The sequence below is a fragment of the Lepisosteus platostomus genome, chromosome 28 (genome assembly GCF_059453375.1).
Source record: "Lepisosteus platostomus isolate fLepPlt1 chromosome 28, fLepPlt1.hap1, whole genome shotgun sequence".
Taxonomy (NCBI): domain Eukaryota; kingdom Metazoa; phylum Chordata; class Actinopteri; order Semionotiformes; family Lepisosteidae; genus Lepisosteus; species Lepisosteus platostomus.
Genome location: NC_142638.1, coordinates 7,111,614 through 7,127,005, shown reverse-complemented (window position 1 = coordinate 7,127,005; position 15,392 = coordinate 7,111,614). Strand labels below are relative to the sequence as shown.

The 15,392-nt window shown below is 45.3% G+C and overlaps 1 protein-coding gene across 5 annotated transcripts in view; it reads right to left on the bottom strand.

Annotated features, from left to right (window-relative positions):
* The window catches only part of thrab (thyroid hormone receptor alpha b), a 142,764-nt gene that overhangs the window by 61,893 nt on the left and 65,479 nt on the right, over positions 1 to 15,392 (bottom strand). Inside the window, exon 2 of one of the 5 annotated variants that reach the window (XM_088623267.1) lies at positions 13,436 to 13,577. The exons of the other annotated variants lie outside the window; for them this stretch is intronic. The gene's annotated coding sequence lies outside the window, so the exon portion shown is untranslated. The remainder of the gene's footprint in view (positions 1 to 13,435; positions 13,578 to 15,392) is intronic. 5 annotated transcript variants of the gene reach the window in all.

Genomic DNA, 15,392 nt, shown 5'->3' with positions numbered 1-15,392 from the left:
CTCGGTAAGTATATTTACTTTAAAGAACTAAAATATATTGTTACAAAAACAATACAAAACAAGCAAAACAAATAAAAAAACAACCCACATTTTTACTGGGAAAGCCGAAAGTCCACCATCTCTGCACAACATGGAATTTTCTGCAGGGTAAGAACAGACTTGATTGCTGGCCTCAAGTGTCCTTGTTTGGGGATGCTTCAGGTTTTATGGCCCAATGAAACAAGAGGGAGCTGAGGTTGACTGGGCCGCTAAGCGAGTCACGCCACTACCCCACGGTCCTGACCGCGGAGAGTGGCCACTATCAGCCAGCCCCTCTCCTTCGCAGCTGCTGGATTCTGTTCAGAGACCACACACCACCACCAGCGGTGCACTTTGCGATACCAACTGCAGAAGCATCCTTCTCGGTTTTTCCCAAGGTTACAGCTCAGCTTAGGAATTCACAATAAGAGGAAGAATGTTTTTCTGTTTGTTCTCTTGACTAAGTTATCTTGTTCTTCATATTCATGTTACACTACTGATTCTGGGCCTTGGACTGTGCTGTATTTCCCGTTCCAGCAAACCACGTTCCGGCCTTGAGCGTTTGTCTGCACAGAGGATGCATGTTATCACATGTGAGAAAACACTCTGTGTGTTTTTGATTGGCTCCTCTAGACAGCAGTTGCAGGCGCAGTGCCACCCTGTGCCCAGGGCAGGCTCTAGCTTGCAGCTTTCTGATACAGAATGAACGGATATTTGAACACTATCTTATTTATTTGACTGTACCTGCTATTTGATTTCACATTTGACTCTACATTGTTACAAGTGACGATGGAACTGTGTATCGTCAGGGCCTATTGCAGCAGCCACCCTACCAAAAATAATACTGACTCTACGTAACTGACAGATTCTGATTACTTTATGTCACCTTGGATAAATGAGCCAGCTTAAGGAAGCATGCATGTCTATTCCTCATCTTCTCTCTGAGGTCTTGTCTCTTTTCACATAACAAGGCCACCCGACTCCAAAACAATTTTCAAAGCGGTGAAGAGAGAAAAATTAAAGGAAGCATCGGCAAGCTGGCTGCAGCCTTGAAGGGAACTAACAATTGAGCCGCTGTGAGCGGAGAGAATGGGCAGGGGCAGGGGAATGTGTAGGGGCTTTGGGTAGTGTCTGGATTTATTCAAAGTCACGAGAGCCCTCACAGAGTGCAAGATGCCCAGCCGACGGAAGGACTGACTACTAGAAACCAGGCTCCTGAGCTGCATTCACTGTGTTCACTGCGTTCTCATCAAGACTCCTGTCAGCACGGGGTTACAGCTGCAGAGGGAAGGAGGGAAGGCGTTGGGGATCTTCATGTTGGACAGGAGAGATGCAGCTGGTGTCCTCGAGGTGCGCTTCACTGTACCGACGCAGGCATGGTGGTGTCAGTTTGGAAATCAATGTCAGAATCAACTTTGCCCTTTCTTCCGACATAACGGAGACCCAAAAAGAGATCCAATCCAAGAAAGCACGCAATTCATAAAGCACAGGTGGCTCCCACTGCATTAACCCAGCCTGGGAACTGGGTTAGCAACCACAACTCTTTTCAAGACAGCGTGTGAGCGCCTAAAATCATCAAGATCCATGGGCTGATTAAACAGGAGTGCAAAACCTAATCTCTGTTCTTTCTTAGTGTCTAACCAAAAGGTAAACTGTGGTTGTGGAGCAGCTTTTTCCAGTTGAATGTCTGCAATAGACAGAGAACCGGGACCAGGGCTGAGTCATGTTGACAGTTTTAAAATTCGGATTTCTCTTTCCCATGCAGAAGTGCGGGCATGTACTTTTCTCTCACCCAGTGCCAAAGGTTTTGTATGGTAAAAGCGGCTTCGACTCATATCATTCATAGGCTTTAGCAGGTTTTCTAACACTTTGGTCCAAACCCCAGAAGAACCAAACCCCTATTCTTGAATCTCGATTCCCCTGAGCACCTGTCAAATTTAGTATTGATTTCTAACAGTTTCCTTTTTTCTAACCAGGCCATGAACTCCATGCAGCCTTAAAGGCTCATTCCATAATAACTCCTCAACTCAGTATTTGTGGACTGTGAATCCACAGATTTGCTTTTTCTTACCATTTGCGCCGAATTTCTGCCTTTAAACTTGCATTTTATTTGTTGGTTCATTTCATTCTTTCCGCTGCATGCAGCATGGAAATCTTTTATGCCAGGCACGACATGAATTGAACTGAATTTTAAAAAAAGAATTAAATGAATTGAATTTAAAAAAAAAGAGTTTCAAGGCTTCAGAAATCTACTCAAGGCATTTTCGACTAAAAATGGAAAGGGCTTCAACATCTGAGAGGTCTGTTTCTTAAAGTATGCGTGTGAAGATCAACACAGCTGTAAACCAAGGCCGTGCAGGACAGTTCTTCACACCACTCACAGCTATTCAGAATCATAATCAAGAGTCTCAGGCAGGAGCCAAAACAGAGACGTATTTACAACCGCGCCAGCTCTCCAGCCAAGACCTTTCTTCTGACTGCACAGTATTCGGCGTGCTGCACTTTCTCTGCGACACAGAGGGCCTATAAATATCCCCCCCCAGCTTCGCCGGGGCAGCGCTGAACGCAGCGCCAGACGGAGTGAGGAAAACATTCGGCGTGTTTGTCCAGACGGACGTGAGAAGAGGGAGCGCGGGTGGGCGGGGGTGTCGCTGCCTGCACCAGTGTGCCCGGATCAAATGCTCTCTCCTCCTCGGGGCGTGGACACAGAAGGGCAGAGAGAAGAGGATCCTGACAGCAGCACAATAAACGCCTCCTAAATAACATCTCCCCGCCACAAAAATAATCAATAGCAAAGCTCAACAGAGCTAGAGGAAAAGTAGGTCAGCCTGTCGTTCCATTTGTGATAAACGGATAAGAGAAACTTGCGTTGTCTGGTTTCCTCAGCTTTTACAGGCAGAGGCCTTATTTCTGAAAGCATTAACAATGTCGGGCTTTGCAGAGGAGCCTGGACAAAGCTCTTACAAACAGTTTTTGTAAGAGAGAAAGTTCAATTTGTTGAACTTGAAAAGAAAGTTCAATCTTGCTCTGTGAAAGAAAGTTCAATTTCCCAGCCATACTAAAGACCCCCAGGCTGGCTCTAGAGTGACCCCACACCAGGGTCACTCGCAAGACACCCAATTAAGCTCGCTGCACCTTCTCTCTGCCTCGTCACGCTACAAGGAAGAACTCACCATGAAACGACTCGAGTTTCAGCAGGCCCTGACGTACGATATACAGTATGGCTAATTTGCCAATTATAAGCGATCCGGGTGATATCAATCACACATGATGAGTGAACACGTGAGTGTTGTGGCATTTCTTAATATTGCCAATAACCTGCTCCATTTGCCCCTCCATATCTGTGGGACAGAGATCCCGGACAGCGGTTGGAGCCCAGTACACCGCAGCCACATGGACTGCCAACCGTGGCAGGAGAGCAATGAAATACCCCTGATAACTGCCCCAAGGGGCCCAGGCCCTGGGCAGCTTGTCTGTACGAACTGGCAAATAGCCAGCGTTGGTGCGCACACACACACACACACACACACACACACACACAGAGGACTGCGAGTTTTCATTACCTCTACACACCAAAACCACATGCCTTTCAAATGCCTCCTGCGCCAAGAAAAATCCATTACCTGCAAGTCGGGGCTTCAATAAACCTTTATACAACAAAACCAAAATCCTGACAGACAAGCTAATTCCCCTGGATTACTTTACCGTAGTTTTTGATAAGACCGCTTCCTTTTCTCTTTCTGATTACATAACAACACTTTCCAATTGTTTCCCAGCTGCATCTGATGGGTATCTTGTTCCACTCTCCCTGAACTCTGGGCTGTGGGCTATGCTGGTTTAAGATGCAGAGTTGCATCAGCAGGTGTGATGCTGTATAGAATCTTACTGTTAAAACAAGATATACTCATAATCTTTTAAGGGCAAGTAAAGAGGTCCGTCATATTTGAGAAATCTGTAAGACTGGAATATATATGAGGCTGTTTAGTTCTTTTATGAGACAACCATGAATTTAACTAAGAAACAGGCACAGCTCAGCAAAGTTAATTATAGGTTAAATCAACAACCCTGAACACACAATGAGATCTAACCTAATATTGAACACTAGGAGCTCAAAAACAAACTATAACAAGCAAAAGTATGGGCAAAACATTGCAATGTAAGATGCCATTTTTTTGCACTGCGACCTACGACTCACTTTCACAGTCAAACGGTTGCATTATGAAATCCAATTACCTCGGCACTCGAACGTACCGAGTTAATTGCGGCACAGATTTATACAGTTTGTAAGCAGCTGTGTGATTTGCAACAGTCGAGAAAGCATTCAAGCACTCTGCCTGGACACCTCGGAATCAAGGTGCGTGGGTGAGCAAAAAACCGACAGCGAAAACCGCTGAAGGACCTGCGGGCTGATGAACGGGTCAATGAGTGCACTCAAAGTTGGATCCACAGGCCACAAATTAATCTGCATCGTGAAGTGCTGTGTGCGAGCGTGCTTCAGCAGGCAGTGTGAGCTGAGCTCTCCTCTCCAGCACCGCCACTTCAAAAGAGAGGCAAGCTACCGACGAGGGCATAGCACAACCTCCCCAGGAGGACGTTCTTGTGCGTCCGACCTATGTGGCTCCATTAACCCTATGGTGTGGTCCAGTGCCGTGGAGAGAGTCAGCCCCTATTGATCAATGCCAGTGTGTCGGACAGCGGCGGCCACTGCCCCCTCTTGCCTGCTCACCACACAGTCCGCGCTGCTGGACTGTGACAGAGCAGCACAGCCACCGTGATACAGCTAGAAAAGGCCGTCGCGGCCAGTTACAGCACCCCAGGTGCGTCAAAAGCAGACCGTGCTGCGTCATGGCCTGTATATGTTTAGTTTCCGTGGAGATGAAAAGGGGTTAGGGCAGAGAACTGAGCACACGCACAGAAGACGGCACGAGCTGCACTGCCCTGCCTCAGCGCCTCCACATGACCCCCGTCCTGTCCCCTGGAGGGGCTCGCCTCACTCCGAGAGCGCAGGGGCAGCTCTGAGTCCTGACTGGGCGCTGCTCCTTTTCACATCCTGTCTTTTTTTTTTCTCAACTTTAAGACTGCAGAAAAATTAGAAAAAATCTATTTGCTCTAGCCTCAGCAGGCTGTTGGCCCTGGGGGCAAATCCTGTGATGCCACCTGTGTAGAGTTTTCACATTATTATTATTAATAATATTAATATTATTGTTATTATTAATAATAATAATAATAATAATAATAATAATAATAATAATAATAATAATAATAATACACACACACACACCACACACCAGATATCAGTGAGAAGGACAACAGAGTGATAAAGGCAGTTCGTATGGGTCTCCTTCCAGAGTACAGAGACATATTGGTAACTTAGTTGGCTTATGTGAAAACTGGCCCAGGCTCAGTGCAAAGTGTCCATGCCTGTGTGTGCCCTGCAATGGACCTGTGTCCATCCAGGGTTTACCCTGGCTTGTAGCTGTTGTGTGCTGGGACATACTCCGGCTCCCACACAACCCTGACTTGGATGAAGAGATTTGAAGATGGATAAATGAAGATTCACCTTTTGAACAGGGGCAGCACGTCATTAGGCAGCAGAAACAGGCCTGCTGCTTTCGTGCACTAAGACCATTAAAACAGTGAGTCTCTCATTACAGCAAAGTCATTGCACTTCATTAAAGTCCCAATGATCTGGGCAGGGATCTTCCTTACACTAATTCATGCTCACTGAAAAGCTACAGTTGGGCATTCATCTAACTTACTTAGCAGTTAGGAACTAACTGATCCAAGAATCTCCTCCAGACATTTCCTGAAAGAAGCATCTAAATCAGAGTCACTTCGTTATACGAAGGGTTGTGGGGATCTGGAAGTTAACAGTCATGTTGTTAAAGCCAACACAATGGCTTGATTCAAGAAACGATTGCATGTGATCCTCGGATCACTTAACTACTAGTTACCAAAGAAGCTGGATGGGATGAATGGCTTCTTCTGATGCATAACCGTCCTAATCATGTCACATTCTCTAATTCTCCTGGCGTTCAATCTGATTGAAGTGGCCTCTGATTGTCTTGTCCCTGTTAATCAGCTGACAAGCCCGGTGATCTGACAGCTGGCCAAGCCAATACGTCGCTTAAATCTGCCAATTAAAGCTGAATTTTCTCAATTGATTTGCTTTAATTCACAATGGAAGAAACAGCAGCTAAATTAGCCAGTGCTTTTCCAAAAAAGAAAGAAAGACCTTTGGAGCATTTGGCTCAGATACTTTCCCTCAGAGTTCATTCTATTCTATGTGCAAACAATCCGAGTCTCAGTCTTAACATCTCCTGTCACTGTGTTGTCCTTTGGCGTTTCACTCCAGCCCAGCAGTAGTGCCTGCTGAGAAAAGGCAGTACGTTAGTACAGTCTGCGTTCACAATTAAAATGGTGCTGGTTCCAATCAAGGCATATGTTCATTGATCAGACATGCTTAATCAATTAACTGAATGCCTGAAGGGCAGATCACCTTCAGCTGATGTGAAACAAGGATGTGCAAATCAGAGAAGGTGGCAGGGACTTGGCAGCTGTGTCACGTAGCTTGCTGAGTGGATCTGGGACTGCATGCTGCCTGTGAATGAGCCTTATTTTTATTCCATCCTAGCAAACCCGGCTGGCCATCTGTAGGGCTAGCACCTCTGATTAATTTCAAAGTGTGTGCATCTCCTGATAGGGCAACAGCAGTCACATAAGTTGACTAAAGATTCCTTAGTAAAAAGTGTGCATTAGGAATGATTAAAATAGGAAATATTACATTATTTTCTCTTGAGGAAAATGTTAGGGAAAGCTACAAATCTAGCATATTAGCAATCTAAGAACATCTAAAAGTAGGTAAAATGTAAATGGTTAAAATCCCTTTACATTTTCCTTAAAATTTCAGCAGCGCATCAGGAAATAGAGCTGAAAGCAGCTTTGAAATGCACTCAATATACAGACAGGCTTGATTCCAAGTGTCAACCTAACGCAGAGAGCAAGCAGCCTCTTTTAACAGCCCCCAGAGAAACCCTGTCTATCCCCTTGTGCTTCACTAAAAGCCTCTTTGCTTGTGTGTGTGTGGACGCGTGCATGCATGTGTATGTTTCTTGCGGTTGTTCCATGTGACAGTGTAGTCACATGGCTTGCACAGACACACAGGAACCACATTATCAGCTCACTGCAAGACTCCCCTCCAGAAACCACACTTCTCTTAGGAAAAAATACACTACTGTCCCTTCTTCAGAGACTGCAACTTTCAGCCTCCCCTTCTGTGCTTGGGGGGGATTATTTCTGGAAGGAGGAAGGAACAGAGTGTGTCAGGAATCTGAGAAATTACCTACTAAAACAATTTACAAGAAAACATGCAAGCTGGAGTGATTTTTATTTACAAGTGCTGAAAGATCTTTAAAACTGGTCAATCAGCACATGCAGGCCCACACTAATTTCACACAGCTTTACTGAGGCTGGTCACAATATAACATACCATTCATTCCTTTCTGCCAGTTCTAAAACACTTCCCCCACAGACGTCATGAGAGCTGTGACCCCAACACACCTCCAAGTACTTTCACACAGATGCAACTCTATTTGAGCTTCAGTAGTAGGAACCAAGAAAAAATAAACTGTGCTGCCTTATACAAGACTAAACAAGAGATGTGACACAGGGAGACAATGCATAGCTTCAGAAAGGCACTTTGCCTGCTGAAGCACGTTTTACTTTCAATGTCATGCAATCCATGCATTACTGTGAAATATTAAGCCACGTGTGTGTATTGGTGCTCTAGAAGCATACCTGCATAGCGTTAAAACACATATCCTAAACACTTTCCATTTCAGTATAATATATGATCATAAAGGGAAGAAATGCAATAGTTTAATTTGTTTAAATTTAGCAGGCTGTAGAAAACAAAACTACAACACAGCAGTATCTGAATTTTAACAGATTCCACAAATGACACAATCTAATCTCTCTTTTTGTGTTTGCATTACTGCATTTGGGAAGCTCTTGTGTAACAAACCTGCAACTAAGCTCATTAAAACCCAGTACGTACAGTACCATGCCCCTCATTTAACTGTTTCTTAAATACATTTTCTGTATGGGTGCTAAGTTATCCTTATGTCTAAATTACAAAGGTCAGAGATCACCTGATTACTTAACTGCCTCACATGATCTGTTTTTTAAAACCACCAAAATCTTCACAGCTCCCTGCAAAAGCACTTGCTTGGCTGACCTTATAGCAAAACAAAAAGCCTTCTTCTTCAGAGGTAATTAATCAAAGTCTAAACTCCGTGTGGAAGGTGCAGATTTCAGCTGGTAGGGAAGAGTCACTGACTTCACTATTAACACTAACTTCACAATTTTCAGGCAACAGTTAGGAGCTGTTACTATCACCTCTTGGTGCGTCATTTAGTGAAGAGTTTTTAACATTCAAATGAACTAAACTGAGTACTGCGGTTAGAAAAATGAATCGACTGACATTTTTCACATAAAAACCTTGAGGTTTCCAAGTATTATGTTTCCACTGCAGCACTGAATTTTTTTGGGGAAAGAAAACATCTCAACCCCTCTGCAGCGGATGAAAATTACAGATTGTTGACTAGTCACAACAAAGTGTTTCCAGGAAATTGCTCTCATTGCATTACACCAGCGGTCACTCAGACCTCACTGCACACAAACCTTGGAGTTCCAGGATGAAGCCGTTCCAGGATGCTCCAATTTCTGCTCTTTAGCAACTGTTCTCAGCATCGTTTCACCATCACTCCCAGCGGACACTCATCCGGGCTGGTGCTCATTTGATAGCACCTAATTAAATAGCACTTCAAATAGCCTAAATTCTACCCTTCTGTAAGTGTAAGGTTGAACAACCTAGTCCAGAGGACAAAGTACCCACACAACATGCCAATTTCTGTGCTCTTCAGCATGTTGCGTGTTCAGATTTTCTTCCCTCAAACCCCTGCTGTGCTTTGCAAGGGGCCCAACAGGGGCCCTACGGGCGTAACAGGTTCCTCCTTCCACCAAAACCCTGAAAAGCAGACACAGCTTTAAATAAATGAGGTTTTTTTTTTTAAAGAGGTAACCTAAGAGTGCAGTTCGAGGGAAAATCTGAAGGCCATGATTGTTGGTGAATCAGACGTCTGGGATGTCTCCGCGGTTAGGAAATATCCAGGTTTTCAGACCAAGAGTGCTTAGAGTTGTATGGATAATTGGGCTAGTTCCCTGTCTGCGAGTTCACGTCAGTCTCATCATGACTGCAGGACAAACTGGAGTAACGTACTGCAGGGGCTGACACATTGAATCAGGCCTCCTCCCGTCACATTACAGCTGTATGCCCACATTGCTAACCAGTAAGATAGAAAACAAGCCTGAACCGTTCAGATTTGTGACTGCAACAGCAAATTGCATCTTTTCTCGCGAAACCTAAAAAATATATTTAAAAAAAAAGTCTTTATAAAAGTCTTTATAAGTTATTTCTTCTCAATCACTTCAAAGTGCACTGAGACTGCAGGACAAAGGTACACAAGCTTGCTATTAGGCTACAAACAATCCTGTCACAACACTTGTTAAACTCAAGAGCTTGGCAGGAATTCAACGTGGTTGTGAAATGTTATACAGAATAAAGAGATGCATTAAATAAACTGAGAGATGAAGTCACTGGCCATTCTCTAACTGGCTTAAGTTACGTGCACCATGTGCATTTTTAAAGCAGTTTGAATTCAGGTCCTAGGGTGTTACACGCATGACCCCAAATCCCTGGATTTGAGTAGTTCTCCTCAGGCCCATGGGCTACAGTGTTTCTTCACACCACAGAGCAGAAGACTTCTGTGTAACTGCTGCCAACACTACATGAAACATGAAACCCCACAATCACACAACTTCTTTTGCAAACAGCCTACAGTAGAATGTCTTCTTCCCCCACTACTACCACTATAATTACTGCTAACATGCTAATAACAATGACTGTATAAGGACGGCTCATTGGGAAATCGGCAGTTGGCAGCTTCTGGTTATGAGGAGAAATCTTAAGCTAGTGTGTGTGTACACGCAGACCAGCTGAGCAGGCTGCACAGGTGTACACTTGCATATCATAGCTCTGTCGTGATCTAAAGTACTAGTACCTGTACTATACCACTTACCTTCTAGGCTGGATGTGTGAGTTCCCTGTTGGCTGGGGTTATGCTAACTGCCTGAGACACTAAGAACACTATAATCAAGAGAAAGGGGACAATGTCCAACTCTAAAGCTTGCCTTTCCTTTCCTTTCTATTAATACATTTTTGGTTCCTAAATGTACGTCATCTGATCTGAGAAATCGGTGCTGATCCTATCCTGTCCCAATTAGTTCTGGGTCACTAAAACTGAAGGACCTAAGTGGAGAGCTGTGTGGCAGATGTGGGGCCAGGCTTTGGCTGTGCGGGTGCCTGCCTGCCTGCTTGTTATAGTCTCCTCTGTGCATCTGTTCCTGTACAGGATACTCTCTGTTGCAAATGCACAGCCCGCTGTAGGGATCTTTGCATATCATTTCCATCTGCTCGATGCACACTAGTTTAGCTTTACATCTGTCCTTGTGTATGTGTGTGTGGATACGCGCCTGTCACTTCATCAGCATTCTCATCTCTATCTGTACAATTGGTTCTGTGCTCCTTGCCTTAATGACAGGGATACATTCTCGAATACGCCTGCCCACATTCCTACGTTTACAAGTTACATGGACCAAAGCAAAAATAATACTTGTTAATACACAGAACCATAGATAAACACAAAAAAAACTGCATTTATTAACTGTACACCCAAAGGCTTTATCAGACAAAAGAGTAATAATAATTATTCCTTACACTTATATAGCACTTTTCTGGAAACTCCACTCAAAGCGCTTTACAGGTAATGGGGATCCCCTCCACCACCACCAATGTGCAGCCCCACCTGGATGACGCGACGGCAGCCATAGTGCGCCAGAATGTATGAAATACGTATGAAGACGAAAGGTGTCGGGGGTGGGGGGGACCACAACAGAAATCTGTAAAATGTGTTAAAAACTCTCAGCCAGAATAGGGTTTTCCCAGCGGATCTCTCTCCACTCCACAGGGGTGCTGGGTCAGCCTACAGTGGATTCGGAGTTGTCAAGTCCTGGCCAAATTCCTGAGGGGAACACTGAGTGAAAACCTCTGGGCAGCCCAAAAAAAGAAATGAAGCCTTCAGGGGGGAGGGGGGGTGTTGGTGTGTTGGGAAACGGAGAATGAATGTTTGGATGACAAGCAAATACCATTCAGAAACACGGACCTCCTTCTCAAGAGCCATCTGAAGCACAACTGCGCAGGGAAACGAGGAAAACAAGATCACAAGACGGGATTACAGCGCAGTTAAAAGGTTTGGAGAAGTTCCAGGGCCAGCCCTTTTTGACTGCTGGGCGCTCAGGCTGTGGAAACGACTAAGGAGAAAAGGAAATTGCTCAGTTAATCTCGCTTTGCAACACCACCAGACACCACAGGCTGCTTTATTGCCCTGATATTACTACTCCTGGTATTTTTACTTTTAAGCAGCTCTTAACAAGATGGTGGGATTCTGATTGCACAATGAAACAGGGTGGGGTGATGGGGACAGAGGAGGTTGACACTGTCAGCTCTCTAAGGATGATTCTTTCCCGGCATGCTCACCTACGTTAAAGCAGATCCCTTCCGTTCCTGAAAAACAGCCACACTAGACGGTGTGCTGAACGCAGCGGACAGAGATTGTTTAGGAGGGGAATTCCCGGTTTCATCTTCACAAGAGTACTTAACCGCAGTCCCCTGGAACAAGGGCTGGGTCTACTTTCATATAAATGCATCATTATAAACAAAGTGCAACACCTAACATTAATTAACAGCAATATCAACAGCTGTACAGCACTAATCTTCCATCAGTTTTACAGAACAAAACAATAAGTAATATTTATACTGTCCAAGGTACGGTAAGTGGCACAGGATGTACAGCACGCTGTGCACAATGACTCCCTTCGCATTTGATCTTATAATCTGGCACTGCAAAGCAAGTCCCAGTTCTGTTGCTACTCTTTGTCATCCCGAACTGCACATTGCCGCGCGATCGAAACGTTTCAGGAAACAGAGGTGCTAGCGCGCACCGTCATTCCGAAAACCGCTGCTGAAAACAGCCAGTGCTCTTGCTGCTGAAGGGAAATGCGCAGTACACAATGCCAAACTTAAAGAAAGACATGCAAAGCGCTCCCCCGTCATTCATGTTTGTGTCTGGAACAAAACTCAAAGCACCTAACCTGCATTGCAAAACGGCAAGAGGACACGCTGCGGCAGGGCCACCCGGTACAATTAGGTCCAGATTAATCCTGGAGACTCTCAGTTTCCACACAACTGGCAGATACAGCAGAAAGCTTTCGGCTTCTCCTGATCGGGAAGATCATGGAATGCAGAGAATGAAGAATGACATGAACAATAAAGCAAGTAAAAGGGTGCAGCACAGTGGCGCAGTGGTTTGCATTCCTCTGGGTGCTCCAGTTTCCTCTCCCAGTCCAAAGACATACAGTATTTGTAGGTTAAATGGGTTCTAGGAGAACTGGCCCTGGTGTGTCTGTGTGCACCTTGTGAGGGACGGGTGTACCCTGCCTTGAGCATACTGCTTGCTAGGATAGGCTCTGGCTCTCTCGCGACCCTGTTTTGGATATAAGCAGTAAGACAACGGATGGGTGAGCAAAAGCAGAATGAACAGCATGAATGGGAATCTACTGTACACTCCAAATATTTTGGCTAATGATGACATGAACCCTTTTGCTTTGTCCCTGATGACTACAGAGTGCCAACATGGGATGGGAAGCTCCTCACTTGTCCCCAGCCTACCTGGCTCTGAGGATTGTAGCTGTGTGGAAACCATTCTTCACTGAAAAGACAACAGCCATACACACGGCCCTGTGAGATTCTGTCGCCCCTTGTGTCCCGGTTAAAAAAAGGGAGATGTCGTCATTAAATAAAGCAGTGGAGCTTTTGATCGGCCTTAACGCCAAACCCACCAGGGCTTTAATGAGCGCTGCTGGAATGCGCTGTGCCGCGCTCCTGAGAGCCCTGCAGCTCCTGGAGATACGGCAGGCAGCGCGTGTGTGTGTGTGCGTGGGCGTGCTCCAACACAGAGCCTCAGTCGCAGGAGCCAGTGCATTCGTTTGATCCTCTATTAAACTCTGAGCAGCCAAGAAGAGCTCTGGAGCACCGTGCTGAAGAACTGTAGACTGCAAGGTGTGGAATGGGCACTGCCGCACATTCCCTGCGGTCATCATGTCGTGTTGCTACTGATGCTGAGCACAGAGTTCAAGGAAATCAAGGCCATCGGACTCGTCGTTATGGAGACACCAGCACGAGCTCTAACGAGCTGGTTTCGCACGAGCTTTAACGAGCTGGTTTCGCACGCTGCTGTACCTGTGAAGGTTTTCTTCTTGTTTGCCAACCGCTTCTCCCTCCGAGCACACCTCACGAAAGCTTTCCCCTGGCCGCGTGTGCGTGACGCTGACTCTGCCAGGCAGCCTCGGCGCACATTTGCGTGGCAGTTGTGGAGGAGAAGCTGAGGGAGTCAAATTTTTGTGGTCAACAACAAAAGAGAAGGAATGCCACCCCCCAAGCACCCCTTCCCCCTCTCCCTCCTCCATCCCACACCCCCTCCCCACTGCCTCTTCTGCTTCTCTCCCCTGCCTGTTTATAAGCAAGTCTGGAAATTATTAGAGTACTGTACATACAGCTTCCTAACAATGCCTTGGAAAAAAAGCTGGGTGCAGCCCTGACCAGTCTATTTCTTCCAGCATACAATGAGCTGATGCCTTTCTCCAAGCTGACTTAAACCCAGGAATGATCTATTATTTCTTATAATCTGACAATTACAATGCAATGTTCTGCAATATTTTACACAGGTAACAACACAAGATTCAGCTATAACAGCAAAAAGCAGATATCAAGACAGTAGCTTCATTTCTGACAGAATGAAACAATCCTGGATCCTTAGATACAGTACATGTACTGTAGTTCTCTCTTTTGAAATGTATTTTATTACATATTGTATCAGGAGTTCATCTAAAAAGGTCAAAAAGTTTTACACTAACTTCTCAATTACAAAAAGCAAATATTAATCACAGGAACTGGAATTAAGAGTCCAGACTTGCTGGCTCTGAACACACAGATTTTCATGGGAAAGATCATTTCAGGATAAGGCGGGGGTCCAAGCAAGCAAAGGCACTTAGCAACCAGGTACTGAAGGGGAAATTTCTATCACACATGTTACCACTGTGATTTTAATTCACTAAACAAATATGATCCTGGATTTGTAAAAGGTGAAAACCCTGACAAAAGTGAATATCCATTCAATACAGCACCACTCATAGATCACTAACAAGATGACTCACTGGCAGGGCCTGATGCAGACGCTCTTGGTCTTTTACACCTGGGACACAAATGTCTTGTGGGATTTGTGGGTCTTGCGAGATGACGACTTGTTGCACTGTAGCGTAGTGGCAGGAGCTCTGGACTCCCAACAGGTTGATTACGGATTCAAATGCCAAATACTGCTGCTGTATCCTTATGCAGGGTGACTTATCCACAGTGAGCAGCCAAACCGAACTCTAGCAACAGGTATCAGTATAAAACAAAAGTAGGTAACTATACCCCAGTAAACCCCCTATGTCTCTCTTCATAAAAGCTTCCTACATTGACTACAATTCCGCAGCTCTTGGGTTCTGGACTTGATTCCGGACTGGGCAGCATTCTGTGTGGAGTCTGTACCTTCTGTCTGTGCTCATGTGTATTTTTTCCATATGGTATGATTCCCACATTCCGACGTTAATGTCGGAATGTCTTAATGTGGGTGTGCGAGTGCACGCGTGTCCTGAGACAGACCAGTTTCCTATCCAGGCTGTGTTCTTATCACACCCTTTGTTTACAAAATAAGCTCCGGCTCACCGCAACCGAAATGAGGAAAAGCAGCTTTCCGACACTGGAATGATTGGAATTGCGCTGCTAGTCTGAACCTGGGTCAGGGGATTCCCCAGTTCCACAACGGGCAGAACGCCATAAAGTTGGACCAGGATGTAGAGCTGAATGTTACATAACACTTGATACTTGCATCTTTTATGAGGCGTTTGTGTGATCCTATGCTAATAACCTAAAATTATTGTTATGTTAAATTAAACTTCTTCCAGAACCAACAGGTTAGTATGAGTTTGTATGTTCTCCCCATGTTTGTGTGGGTTTCCTCCCATAGTTTAAAGACATCCTGGTAGGTCAATTGGCTTGTGGGAATACTGGCCCTGGTGTGTGTGTCTGTGTGTCTGTCGTCCCAGCCTTGCGCCCGCTGTTTGCTGGCTCCCCTGAGACCCTGAACTGGAAGAAG